The sequence below is a fragment of the Abramis brama genome, assembly GCF_963993115.1.
Source record: "Abramis brama genome assembly, chromosome: 8".
Lineage (NCBI taxonomy): Eukaryota > Metazoa > Chordata > Actinopteri > Cypriniformes > Leuciscidae > Abramis > Abramis brama.
The window spans coordinates 14,286,757-14,301,365 of NC_139970.1; positions in this window are offsets into that span (position 1 = coordinate 14,286,757).

Consider the following 14,609-nt stretch of genomic DNA (forward strand, 5'->3'; position numbering starts at 1 on the left):
GGGACGCATCCGTAGTCAAGGTCTTCCTCTGACCTGGTGCTCCCAGAACCGAGCCTTGAGACAGGAACCATGGTTTCTTCCACATGACGAGAGAACGAAGGCATCTGCGCGTAACTCTGACCATGCGAAAGGGGTTTCCCAGAGGAGAAAACCCCTTGGTCCTGAGCCACCACTGAAAGGCCCTCATATGGAGCAGACCAAAAGGCACTACTGTGGAAGCTGCAGCCATAAGACCCAAAACTCTTTGAAAGTGTTTGACAGTGATGGCCTGGCCTAACCTAATACTCTTCATTGTGTTTAAGATAGTATTTATACGAGCAGGAGACAATTGTGCCCGCATCGTGATTGAGTCCCACTCTACTCCCAGGAATGTAGTCCTCTGAAGAGGAGTTAAGGAACTTTTCTTCACATTGAGTCTCAACCCCAAGCACCTCAGATGACACAAAACAACATCTCGATGTTGAATTGCTAGTTCTTTCGACTGAGCCAAAATGAGCCAGTCATCTATATAATTTAAGATACGGACCCCCTGAAGTCTCAATGGAGCAAGGGCCGCGTCCATACATTTAGTGAAGGTGCGAAGGGATAAGGCTAGGCCGACTGGAAGAGTCCGGAACCGATGCGCTTTTCCCCCAAAAGCGGATCTCAGAAACTTCCTGTGATGGGGTTAGAAGGGAACGAGGAGTTAAGGAGCTTGTGGATCTATCACGACAGACCAGTCCTCGGAGCTGGTCTGACTGACAGTCGATATCTTGAATCTGAACCCCCTCGGAGGTTGATCCAGTACCTTGAGATCCAAAATAAGACCTAACTCCCCCCCTCATAAGAACTATGATGTGCCGGCTGTAGAACCCGGGCTCCCGTAACCAAGGAAGAGCCCACTTTGAGGTTTCCTGTGTTAAGAGGGACTAGACTTCCTGTTCCAAGAACCAACCCTGCTCGGGGCTGGCCAACATATGAACCACCCCTAGTAGATAATATTTGTATATTAGCTCCACTGTAAGCAGGACCCCCTAGGCTATATTTTGAGGACCCCTCGGGGTATCTAAATATTCCATTATGGGGACCAGTCCCTCGAGACTGACCTCGGCTATAAATTTCCAAATGGCTTCGGTGACCTGAAGCAGCAAACTGGCAGGAACTAACCGAAATATGTTCTCTACAGACCTCCTGAGAGGCGGCGAACTTGACAGGGCCGCAACGTCTTCGGGCAGACACTCCGATTTGTGTTCGCTGGAAGCCGATGTGTCCCGAGGCGCCATCGGCGGCGGGAAGCAGACATCGATTTCCTAAGGGCTGCATAATGGAGCGAGACTCTTGTACTCGCTCTCCTGGGGGAACGCCCATAAGGGTCCACGTGTTATGACAAGACCTCTTAGTCGAAGCCATCTTAACCCGAGAGACAGTCCTCAGACCTGTCTTTGGTATGGAGGGCTTTGTGCGAGAATGTTTCCTCTGACCCCAAGCCTTATACGGGGGGGCACGAGAGGCAACCTTCTCAAAGTATGAGGAGCTGGCGGCTGTCCCATGAGGCTGCCCCCTGGCAGCAACCCCATGAGACCTGGACTGACAACTGGGGATAGCTGATTGTCGCTCTGCCTCCTGAAGCCTCTCGACAACGGTTCTTGCCGCGTCGCCAAAGAGGCCAGAAGGTGAAAGGGGGGCATCGAGAAGGAAGGCCCTGTCCTTCTCCCCGATCCCAAGCGATTTAGCCATAAATGTCTCTCTGAGACGACTAGTGCTGCCATAGAACGGCCAATGGCACGGGCCGTCTCTTTAATAATACGGAGAGATAAGTCAGCCACTCTACGAAATTCAGTAATACCGTCGAGTGAGACCTCCCAGTTATCATCCACCTCTTTGAGGAGGTCAGCCTGGTATGCCTGTAATAACCCCATTGTGTGTAGGCATGCACCGGCTCGACCCACCACCATATATGCTTTCCCTAACAAATTCGATGTACGAGATTTGGAGGGAAGTATCTGAGCTATCAGGGGTGACGCAATCTAGGGGAGAAAATATTTCGCAAAATATTCCTCAACCCGAGGCATCACCTCATAACCATTCTCATTAGATTCCCTAATGGATGAGTAAATATATACATGGGGGAAAATAATTGAGACGAACATGGATTTTTCCACGATCTTGATACCTCAGTATGGAGATCAGTGAAAAAGGGAAGGCTCTGACACCAAGATTGTGACTGGGTCTGTAAGAAGTGCTCATTTTCCATTTTATTTTTCTTAGTTGCTTCCTGCTTATTAAATGGCCATTCAACATTTAATTTAGCCACTGCCCTGGTTACAACCTCCAGCAACTCCTTAATAACGGGAATATGGGGTGGCGAATCCCCCTATCCACGTGATTCGGTGTTGATAATATCTAACTCCTCGGAGCCTGATAAATCAAACGCTGTGTCTTTAACATGGTCAGAAGAAGCTGCAGCGCAGGCTTCTGAACTGCGCGAGACCAGTGGATCTGGTTAATAAACACTGAGAAAGGGTTGCAACCGTCTCAGTATTATATGCCAGCCCCACGTACGAATCCCATGCATACAAGCGGCGTGCTGCCTCAACAGACGCAGGACCTGATGCACTGGGAACACGAGCCTGTTCTAATTGATCGAACAGGCTCAAACGGGAGCGGAGCTTTTTCATAGGTAACTGAAAACAGTTTGCACAGACAGCGCCCTCGAGCACTACCCGTGCATGCTCCACTCCCAGACAAACAACACAGAACGAGTGCGTGTCATCCTCACTCAAATAGCATGGGCAAGGGGACACACACCGCCTGAGTCGTTTCTTTATATTCGCCATATATATTGAGATAAACAGACAACACCAAATAAGACAATACAGTCACACAGAATGCTTGCTGAAGACAGAAAGCTGACGCGGCTATATTCCGATGTCCTTTTATAGCTTCCGGATCACCGTCACATGCAACATCACGAGTGACGAAAGACACAGCACCAATCAAGATTGGAGTAGTTCCACTACAGACTTCAGACGCATCATGCCGAAGGCATTCCCCAAAGCGTTGAGTACGATGCAGCGGGAGTTCCCTTACAAAAGGGAACTAACTTTACCGACTTTGATGATTTAACAAGTTTACACGATTCTTTCTCTCCTATTGCAAAGAATGAATGGAATAGTTCCTAAGAGAAGGAACCAGGCAGGACTGACAGGGTAGAAACTCAAGGATATTCACGAGTTCACATCTACATATAATTAATACAATAAGTTTATGCGTATTTGGCGTGCTGTCCGGGGGGAGGGCTCCGAGAATTAGGCCCGAACCCAAAGTACTCCCCCCAGTTGGTAAGTGTAGATGGAAATGGAAGTGCAGATGGAACTGGAAGTGAGGAGATGGGGTGGAGGAGGGATGCTGACAAACTTTCAATGAACAGAGATAGGTCTGCTGTGAATTTATACTCTGTCATTGAGTTGATTACCGATTAATCAACAGCTGTGCATGATTTGGTTAATTATCTGAACCTGCTCCTCCCGAACTTTGTTAAATAAAACCTCATGTAGTGAGAAAGGCAAAAAGACATTGCACTCACGCAGAGAAGAATAATCTGCTCAATGAAGACAGTTAAACATTTACATTCCATTTACATTTAATCAATTAGCAGACGATTTTATCCAAAGCGACTTACAAATGAAGAGAGCAATAGAAGCAGTCAAATCAACAATAGGGCAACAATATGCAAATATTGTGACCAGTCTCATCTAGACCAGTGCAGCACACATGGCAAGGATTATTTTTTTTATATATATAATAGATATAGAATAGTAAGTATTAGGATTATTGAGTCAAATGTTGGTGAAAGAGATGTGTCTTTAGTAGATTCCTGAAGATAGCTAAAGACTCAGCAGCTCAGGTTGAGATAGGCAGGTCATTCCACCAGCTTGGAACAGTCAAGGTAAAGGTCCTTGAAAGTTTTTTTTTTTTTTTTTTTTTTTCTCTTTGGGATGGTATCACAAGGCGCTGTTCACTTGCAGAACACAAGTTTCTGGATGGCTCATAGGTCTGAAGTAACGAGTTAAGATATAGGGGTGCAGAGCCAGTGCCTTGAATTTGATGCGAGCAGCAATTGGCTACCAGTGCAATTTTATGAGGAGAGGTGTGACGTGCACACTTTTCGGCTTGTTAAAGATCACTATTGAAGCAGCATTCTGGATCAGTTGCAGAGGATAGACAGTTGATGCTGGAAGGCCTGCCAAGTGAGCATTACAATTGTCCAGTCTGGATAGAACAAGAGCTTGGACAAGGAGTTGTGTAGCATACTCCGATAGGAAGGGCCTGATCCTCCTAATGTTGTATAAGGCAAATCTGCAGGACCGGGCAGTTCTAGCAATGTGGTCTGTGAAGTTTAACTGATCGTCAATCATAATTCCAAGGTTCCTGGCTGTCCTGGATGTAGTAATGGTTGACAAACCCAGCTAAATGGAGAAGTTGTGATGAAGTGCTGGGTTCGTCAAGACCACAAGCAGCTCTGTCTTTGTAAGGTTGAGTTAAAGGTGGTGGCCCTTCATCCAGCTAGAAATGTCTGTCAGGCAAGCCGAGATGTTGTCATACAGAGATGGTAAAGGATTAAATTTCCATTTATTGGAGATGAGCAGACCAGTCGGTCTGATCCAGGTCTCAGTCAGGGCCCTGAGGTTGAGACCTGAATGACTAGAAATAGATGTAATGAAATCTGCTTTGTTTACAGCAGACTGGCAGTTCCAGAGACCAATAGGAAAAGAAAGTAATGTACTACACTCTTAGAAGAAAAGGTTCTATATAGAACCTTAAAAGGTTCTATCAGGCGCTACGTATTTGGAACCCCTAAAAGGTTCTATATAGAACCCTTTTTAAGGGTTCAATCAAAAGAACCCTTTAGGGTTCTTTGTAACCAGGAAAAAGGTTCTATATGGAACCTTTTAGGGGTTCATTCATTATCATTTGTTTTGTCCTTTCCGGATTAAATATTTCATATTATTGACAAACATCAAGACCCTAAAATGTAAAAATGTAATTCACATAAAAAAGTCACCCATGAATACTGAAAAAAAGCACACCCAAAGTGCATAGAACTAGTCATTTATTTATATTAATAAAAATAATTACTATTACTGAAAGAATGCTACTGTAATTTCAAGTATTCAAGGCTTTAAATGTACAAATCAAAATTAAAACATCAACCATTTAAAAAATATCTCATAAATAATGAAAATAGAGTTTCACCTACATCTACATATTACAAAATAAGTCCATAAAATGTACAAAATTACATTAATCTATCACTAATAAATAATGCAAATATACAGATTCATCTAAATTCCCATCAGTGTTAGAACAACATCAAGTCACTCAAAACTACAAATCCATATTAATATCACTCATAAAGAATGTGAATACATAGGTTAAAATTCAGATCAGCATTTCAGAACATCTAGTACTTCAAATCTACAAATTTACATTAATATCACTCATAAAGAATTGTAATTACAGATTCAAATTCAGATCAGCATTTCAGAATAACATCAATCGCCTCATATTTACAAATTTACATTAGCACTATTCATGACATATCAAACTATTATGATAATTGATTATACATTTTGAGCACTGGGACAGACAGTTTTTTTTTTTTTTTAGCTGCTGGAGAGTTTAAACAGGTAGTGCTCAACAAAATTCATTGTGTGAGTGATGTGCTTGGGGTATTCCACACTGAATACGAAATAAGTAGCAAAGAGGCACTCCATTGCCTCCATCACTGGTTGATGGTTTGGAGCCATTTGCAGACATCATCTGTAATCTTGAAAAGGAAAACAGAAAGTTACTATTAATTTCACATCATGTACATGTCACTACTTTATTGACCTCTTAGTCTACCATGAAAAAAAGTAAAGTTGTATTCTGTAAATGTAAATATTAAACTATCCCTTTAAGCTGTGTGTGCTTTAGAAACAGCCGAACCCTGGCCTGCTTCCAGTTCCTTAGACACCACTTGACTTGAACATAAAATAATCATTCATAAAGTTTGAAAAGGTTGAAGTGAATCACAATAGTGTTCACATTGGGCTGTTTACAATTATCTAGCATCATAAAAGCATTCTGAGCCAAAGTGCGAGTAACGTTACATTTAACCACTAGCTGCAGGGGCGGTTCTAGGATTTCACCTTTAGGGGGGTCGATCAGTAAACAAGAGAGAATGATAAACTTTACTGAAGAAGCAGCACTGGCCTGATCATTCAGATAGCTGATTATAGTTTTAGGGGGGCTGAGACTAAAAATATGGGGGTTGAAGCCCACCTAAAAAGGGTCTAGAACCGCCCCTAAGCTGAACGCACAATCGCTCTGTTCTGTTCTGTAGGGCTGTTCTTCATGACCATTTGAGTGTGCGGTCAAAAACTAGCTTAGAGCACTATCTGCAGTTAAAAACTAACTTAAGCTTAGGATCAGAAAACACAAAATGTAACAGTTTGCAACAAGCACAACACAACTTACCGATGTAAGGCAACTTGTGACACTGTCGCGGTTCAGGCTCTTTCGTGTTTTAGTGTAAATCTGCTGTAGAAACATTGACAACTTCATTACTAATGGGTTTAAAGCTTATAACAAGTAAATTACTTAAAAAAATCGATGTATTTCTCTGACTTACCACAACAATATTTCCGTCAGACCGTCAATTTAATTCAGCAGACGGGGGAATCAGTCTCTTCTCGACCGCTGGAATTCAAAAACGTGAAGTGCACTGCACTGCACTCGCGAGACAGCGCTGCGTGAATATGCTCGCGCAAATGCAAACAAATTGTTTACTTTGTAAAATTAATGAAAATAATGAGTTTATTACTTCTTTTTGTTTATGTTTGCTGTTCAACAGATAAAAAATTTAAATCCATAATGCAAAATTGTTTAGTTGTGGTACAATAATTTCACATAAATGACAAAGAATGAAATGAAAGAGCAGCAAACAAGGCTAAGACAAGACAAAAGCCTATTCAGCTATAAATGGCTTAGAATGAGCCCTTATGTATGTTTTTGTACTGAGTAATTTCTTGTTATGATGATAATGATGATGACGATAAGGTCAATATAGCGGTGTGCGATATAGCTAAATCGTCTGCGATAATATTGTATTTTTTGTTTTAACAATGTGCGCTTTAACATTATCAAGTATATTTAAAAAACTAAACAAATCGTGCCTACAGAGTGCACGCATCTAGGCTAATGTAAAGTTACATGATGAAGTCTAGCTATACTAGTGCACGTGTGCATTTTGAGTGCGTTCTTTCACTGCATTGTTCAGTGTATTCAAATGCATTTATGAATGCATGTGAATGATCACAAAATTGAAGATATGGGGGTTAGAAAATGTATATATTTATATCATTTTATGTAGTTAATCAATATCACACGAAGAGTGCCATTTCAGTTTTTCTCCTCCAAAAATCAGCATGATTAAAATGTGATTTAAACTACAACAGTTTAATAAACAATAATTTAATTACAACTACAAAATGTTGCAGAATAATGTAATATATGAATGAATAGCCTAAAGAACCTTTGTGCCAAAAGGGTTCTTTCTTGTCATTATAGAACCTTTTTAGCATAAAAGGTTCTTTGGAGTTGAATAAAGAACCCTATGGTTCTATATAGAACCCCAATGAACCCTTTTTTCTAAGAGTGTAGAAGACACAGGAAAGCACACAGGTTGTTAGGATTATGCTGCCTCCAACATGTGACACATGATTTACGAGTGTTAGTAATAGTGGGGTTAGTAACTGCTTCTTTTAATGAGAGCTTGTTTACACTGCTTAAGTATTATAGCTGGCTTTGACCATGCCATCGTATTTCACAGAGTGAGACTGACAAACCATGCTAAAGCCAAATGTGATTTCAGCAACACGACTTCAGCACAGTAAACAGCAAACAAACGAAGTTACCAAGCAGCGACAACTATGCTACAATCAAATGACAAAAGTCACAAATACACTTGCAAGTTTGATCTGAATGAAATTTCGATCGGATTAAAAGGGGTGGTTTATTCTTTTTCTAATCCGATCGAGAGAACATGTAAACACTTGATCGGATTTAAAGCCGAAACTGAAAGCACTGCGCATGTGCAATGACGTATTGAATTGATTGAATTGCTTCTCAAGAGCGGCTGCACAAGCTCTGATGATGGCGCAACTGTTCTACGTTTGGCCGAATCCAACGTATGACAACGATCATGTGTGTTTCGTATTTATTCAAACACCTTCAGTTCCACTGATGTTCACAAATCTTTTTTTAATAACAGTAAAAGCTCTTTTCATGTAGTCGCGATGTTATATTGTGTCATGTTTATCCAAAACAAAACTGATAAAAAAAACGTAGACCCCACTACATTGGTATTTGAATGGTATAGGGTTATGTTGCACTTTATTCTTGTACAAACAGACAGTGTATTTAGCAGTACATACAGTATTAAATGTAAACTGACTGAAACGTCTGTGTATTTGACAAATATTGCATTATCACTTTAGCCATGGTAAAGTATGCAAACACCACGTGAGCGGTCACTACGGGAAGCAGAAAGTGTCCAAATTCATGTCTCTGTTTGCAGCTCCTCCCCGCCTGCACGTGGCAACTCTCACACCTAAACACTAGAACAGAAATACAAACATGAATCAAACACCGAACATGTGACAAACAAACACAAATGGTGACAGAACCAAGGCATCACTTACATTTTCATTTTTTGCTGTAGTGGCAAAGCTCCATCTTCAGTCCTTTCTCTAGTCTTCAGTTTTACATGATCCTTAATAATTCATTCTAATATGCTGATTTGGAACTCAAAAAAACCTTTCTTAATATTATTTGAAAATGGTTGTGGATGTGTTAATTTATTTAAATAGAAATAGTTTGCAACATTATAAATGTCTTTACTCTCATTTATGATCAATTTAATGTATCCTTGAAAGAAAAACAAAACTGACCCCAAACTTGGTACTGTACTTGTGCACTTTTCCAATGCAAATGCTCCAGCACATACACAAAGGCAATCCCCAAAACACACACACACCACCACCTCAGCTCTGTCCTCTAGGGACACTGGGTGCTTTTGGATGACTTCCTGGAGCTTGAAGCCCTTGAAGTCCTCACTGTTGAAAGGGACAATGTTTCAAAGCTCATTTGTTGTGCTTTTTCTTCGTGCCCAAATAGCGTGGCAGGGCTCATGCCAGCCTTCCTCTCCACAGTCACAAACAGGAGCCCATGCCAAGTGGCACTCAGTGACAAGACAGTCATGATAGAATGGTATCATTCCCTTGTTAAATCCTGATGTTTTGGCTTTTTTTCATCTAATTTCTCCTTTTTCATGTTTTCCTGCGCTGTAACTTCAATTTGTGTGAGATAAGCTAATTTTACGACAGAACACCTGTATTCATCTCCATATTAATCGAAAACAGGAAGTATAAATCCCAATTCAGCAGCAGCTGGTGTTGTGTTAGATGTACCTTCAGGGAGAAGTCTGTCTGCAGCATATTAAATATCATTCTATCCCCTCTGTAGAGAGCTAAAATGCTCTGGTCCAAAACAGATATCATAATTATGTATGTCATCATAAAATCATCATTGTAAAATCTTTAAAAAAGGTGGCAGGTCTCAGCGAAGTGTACCATATCTAGCTTAAGTTGCAGCTACTGTACTTGAAGCAGCTGCTTGCATGCCATTTAAAAACATATAGTGCAGAGGAGAGTCTTTACCAACATAACAGAAGAGAGTACAGTATAAAATAGTAATAGTAATACTATAGTACTTCGATGTATACCATGGTGTAAAATCTTGGCCAGCATTCATATGATATTCTACAACTTAAGTCAACTTAAATACTTTTGTTCATCTAATGAGTAACAGCCAGTCTATTGAATTTAAAAATGTTTGGCAACCAAGCATTGTTTAGCATTTAGGAAAGTTCTTTCACCTTTACATTTGATTATCATATGATATGGGCATTATTTGCCTCTTAAGTGGCACATATATTACATATAATTTCAATCATGACAACTCTCTGAGTAGTTTTGACATGTTAATGAATATGGCATTGTTAATGTGTTTGGTCTCAGTGGACTAGATCTGCTACAAATATGCTGCTGCTGCAAGACTTGCTACTGCCGTTAGATACACAGACACACTGTGAGCATGTAAGATATACTACTGCTGCATGAATAGACATACATAAATCCAGAAGCTGATCTAGGCAGGTGGAGCATGGGGAGGAGGAACCAAAGCAAACACTGAACCAGACTTAAATGCTGAGCAAGCTATCTCATTGGCTGCAGAATCAACAGATGCCAAATAGCTTGTGCCAAATGGTAATGGTGAGATTCCTTGCAGATTAGCCCGCTCCATCTAAATTTCAAAACTAACCTAGAAAATAAATCCAGCAGCTGCAATCAGATGCACAAATACTGTACCTCAACACACAAAGCTCAAACACAGTTATGATCAACAGCAGAAATATGAACTCTGAACCTTATGACAGCTAATTAACCATAATAAATTAAAAATGTAAAATGTAAAGCAATAGTGATTTTTTAATAATAGTTACCACATAATTTTGTCAAGCTGCAATGCAGGCTGATGACATGCATAATATGATATGCACTGTAAAAATGTTTGTTCATATGATTTATTTTACCTTTTTTTTTTTTTTTTTTTTTTTTTACATTTGTCATCTTTTTGCAAGTTGAATTTTTACAGTGTACGTATTGGTTCTTTTTTTTTTTTTTTTTTTTTTTTTTTTTGTTAGGACTGAGGGAACTTACGGAAGGATTTGCCTGAGTAAATGCTAATGTTCCCTTCATCCATCCTCTCATTCCCTACTCTGTGTTCTGAAAGCCAGAACTGTTGTAAGGTCACCCAGCATAAAGCTGGAATCATTGTAGGTGGTCTACCTCCACTCAATTAAAACATTAAAGAGCATCAGTCTAATGAACTCAAGACAATGCTAATTACTGACTGAGAACAAAAGGCGTTTAAACAATTCGATCCATGGGGCACGTTCATGCTTAACACTAGCTCAACCATTGTAGTCTATTAGCAATATAGGGAGGTGCAGCACGTGTTGAGGCTAGTACCAGGGTGGGTCAGAAGGGCTGGTGGTCTCAGAACCGCGGATACATTCACCTGTGACAATCCTTTATGGATGCGATAAAATAAAGAAAGTCTCTCAAGGACCCAGAGAGCTGACTCTGCTCCCAAACGTCCCTGGGGACCAAGTGTCAGAGTTGTCTATCAGCAGCTTGAAAGGAAAAAAGAAGTGTGTTAGCAGGAGCTATTGTGCCGCCGTTGTCATTGACTGATCGGGCCTATTTAACGAGCTTTCACTGAGAATGAAAGCACCTGAATGGATGAAAGAGACAGACTCCCCGACAAACAAGGAGTCCACGGAATATTCATGGAGGATCTGCAGAGGAAAGATTAATGTATTAGAAATTAAAATGGGGCTCAGACATTATGATCTTGCTCTAACACTTGGCCAGACCCATGTCACCCGCGTTTGCGCTAACACCTGAAGTCGGCACGCCGCCGCTGCCAAGATGGAGTGAAATCATTAAATGATCCGCTATTGTATGAGGAGAATAATCTAACTTCACCCCAGCCCAGCTGACAATGAATAATTCCAGAGCCATTTGCAATGTTAACAGCACCTATCGGAGCCATCCGTGCCGTTATGATAAGAGTGGCAAATATGCATTTCAACAGTTGGAACAGACGCCACCTCACCGGCATTTCAAAGGACACCTGTCATTCATCTGAAAGACCTGTCACTCTGTGTCTGGCACCTGAGCCAAAAAGAGAAACGCAAAGATTATCTTGACTTCCTTTCCCATTTTCCCTACCATCTCTTTCTCTGGCTCAGCTCTTTATAAAAAGCTGTTTCAAGTAACGTGATAAAATGTGATATGGTGCTACACTGATCATTGAATCTAACTGACTGAATCAGTTTGTACATGGTTCATTTAAATTAAGATTATTATTATTATTTTTTTAGTAGATAAAGGAATTTTCCAGAATCAATATCACCTAATTTTTTCATCTCCACTATTTTGCTCATCTTCTGTCCTCCATTAATTGTAAGGATGCTGAAACTGTTGGCTTTGTTACTTCCCAGTTAGATTATTGTTAGACTGGATTAGCATTATTAGATTATAGTTTCCTTCAATTGGTTTACCAACTCAACAAATAAATTACTTCAATGTTCACAACTTAAGAATTGTTCTGTTCACAACTTAAGAATTGTTCTGCTCATGTTTTCTCACAAACTAGTAGGTCAGACTCAGCACATATCACATCAACACTTCATTAACTTCATTTGCTCCCAGTTAAGTACAGCATACAGTTTAAAGGATAACTGTCGCCAAAATGCAACCTAGGGTCTTTTTGTTAATCTACCTGAGGCAAACTTTTGTTTAAAAGCATAAGTAGAAATGCCACTTTTAAGTTTGACCGTATTTTCGTTTTCGGTCAAATTGCCTTTTGAATGGGAGTACTTGGGGCACTACAATGATAGCATCAAAAATCGCTATTTTTAAACACTAAGAAGGCTTGACACAACATGAAACTTTGCTCGAAGTATCACCAGGGGCTCTACACAGGAACTCGAGCATTGAGAACATTGTTTGTGTACACAGAGTTTACTAAAATGAAAAATGTTGAACAACTCACTGCAGTTGTGTCCACCGGCATTTTGACAGTCAAAAATAGTCGATCTCCTTTTGTCGAAAGTTTGCCTCAGGTAGATTAACAAAAAGACCCTAGGTTGCATTTTGGTGACAGTTATCCTTTTAAATGCGGTTAAATTAATTAACATTGAAAAATACTTCTAAGCATTTATTAATCTTAATTCAATTTCAGTGTTTACTAATATATTATTAAAATCAAAAGTTGTATTTGTAAATATTATTTAATGAACCTGAACTGACACGAACTAACAAAGAACAGTTGTATTTTTATTAACTAAAATTAACAAGGATTAATATAGTCTGTAACAAATGTGTCGCTCATTGTTAGTTAATATTAGTTAATGGGATTGTTCACCCAAAAATTTAAATTCTGTCATCATTTACTCACCCTCTTGGCTTCTCTTGACCCTGTTAGGCTTTCGTTCATTTTTGGAACACAAGTAAAGATATTTTTAATTAAATCTGAGCCATTTCTGTCCCTCCATTGGCAGCTACACATACCACAGCTACCACTTTGACGCTTTAAAAAAATAATAAAGAGATTGTAAAACGTATCCATATCAGTCAAGATTTTCTGAAGAGATATGATGAACAGATTGAATTTAGGCTTTTATTCTCATATAAACATTGATCACCAAACATAAACAGAAGCTCAACCATACGCAAGAACAAACCTCATTGATTCTTGCTGAAGCTCAAACGTGCTGCGTAACACACAAGAATAAACCTCATTTGTTCTCGCACGTGAAGTTAAAATGCTTGAGCTTCCGTTTACCATTACAGATGTGAGCGTTGATGATGTTTATATGTGAATAAAAGCCTTAATTAAATCTGTTCATCATGTGGAGAATATGGACGTGGTCATGGCTAGGGAGAAGAGACCAACTTGGCATGCATTTTGCAAATGGTTGAGGAAAGTAGTTTTTGAAAAGCTTGAGGTAAGTAGTTTTAAGTTTTAGTACCATGTCCCGTTGATCAATATGTCATTGCATGTTGCGTTTTTATTGGCTAGTCAGTAGACGTAGGTCGTAGCAGCAAATACAGATGGCAAGGCCATCTTTGAAAATCTCTCATTGTAAGACGTAGGGTGTGAGAGGCAGGAGGCAGGACAAGGCTCCACATGATTTCTGTTTAGTCTATTCTATGTGCAGTTCCTGTCTCCACATATAAATAAAAAAATCTTTATCTTTACAACCCCTAATAACATTACTTACAGTCTCCAAGAAAGCAAATTTCTCTATATCAACAGCTGGAGTACAGTAATAAACACTGTCTGTTTTAAGTTGTACATTTCATACATTGCTCTGATTTTTTAACAAGCAACTTTTAATAACTCTACACACTCAACAGAGGGAGGATTGAAACTTTTTTGGGGAAAAAAAATAATTCCCACTCCACAAATATTACTCTTTTTGTGACTTCGTTATCAGCAGTATTATGTGTTTCTTGTACAAAGATAACATCTAACTTTTTAAGGGAGGACAATCTGAAACATGAACCCCTTCTTTCATTTCTAGCTCCATTTAAATTCAGACTGCCTATTTTTAACTCACACATATAACAAAAGAAAAAACAAATGAAAAGTACTAAACATATTCGTTATATTCTAGCTGTTTTTTAGCTTTCAAAACAAGTTTCTTTAAACGATAAATCTCATGCACTGCAGCTTGAACAACAACAAAAAATCTTAGTACTAATTTCCCTTAGCTTTTTCTTGTTGACTCAACTTTTGTAAATAACAGTTATACGAACTGAAAATAAGTTGTCTGTGATACAAAAAAACGTTTAGTTGAGTCAACTTGACATTATTTGTTTTCTGGAGAGGTGCAACTATTCTTTAACAAATCTTTTGTAGTTGAGCCAATTCAACATTTTTTGTCTATT